Source organism: Chanodichthys erythropterus, chromosome 4 (assembly GCF_024489055.1).
Source record: "Chanodichthys erythropterus isolate Z2021 chromosome 4, ASM2448905v1, whole genome shotgun sequence".
Taxonomy (NCBI): Eukaryota; Metazoa; Chordata; class Actinopteri; order Cypriniformes; family Xenocyprididae; genus Chanodichthys; species Chanodichthys erythropterus.
Window position 1 is genome coordinate 11,744,153 of NC_090224.1, and position 1,002 is coordinate 11,745,154.

The following is a 1,002-nucleotide window of genomic DNA, read 5'->3' on the forward strand; positions in this document are numbered from 1 at the left end:
CCTAGACAAATCACATTAGTTGTGCTGGCAGGAAGTAGGCCAAAATCACAGGGTCTAGAGGAGGGATTATAGGTCTTTTCTGGCACTTAATACTCCGGTCATGGTCATGAAGTCACTACAATAACCTTCTGGTACTTACCCGTGACTTCTACCGAGATAAGGAGGAAGTATCTCAATAACTGACATAAGATGTATTAAATATTTACCAAAAGAACTTGACACTATATGAGAGTTTTTGCATTGCGCTGCACTGTTTTCCAATATTTTTCTACGCAAGCATGCACTAGTTGGACATTTTTGACCGTTGCCCTCATGTCTTTCTAAAAATGCAGCGCTAAAGTGAAACAAATTTTATCTTGTAAATGAGTCTAGACCTTACAGGGTTTTTTATTTCACTTTTTTTTTTTTTTTTTTTTTTACATCTAAAGCGTAACTTACACGACATACTACTGGTATTAAGCTACGCCATGACAGTACATTTTATGTTGTGTAAGTTATGCTTTAGATGCAAGTAGAATTCGTTTAGTTGGAAGCTAGTTATTTTACTTTATAACATGTTAAATATGGATATTTTTCTTACACTAATGCATCACTTCACATCAGAAGGCTTTTATTAACCCCCCAGAGCCACATGGAGTACATTTATGATGGATGGATGGATGGATGCACTTTTTTGAGCTTCAAACAGGTGGTTTCATTTTAAAGTGAACTAATCCTTTAAGTAAAGTGTTACCAATCTTTTTTCTTGTCAATATTGTAATTATGTCTTTTGACCTCAAAGACCTATGAACATAGTCATTATCTTGCTCACGTCATTGAACATTGGTGTTATCTCAGGACGGATATTATTATCACTGTTCCCATAATCCTGTAAGGCCTCTCAAGCTGTGATGTCACAGTGCTGCCTTATAAACCAGAAACCCAGATTAACATCCTTGGGTTATATGTGACAAAAAAAGATGACACATCATTGATTATCAAATGTTTTAATCAAAATGCAAA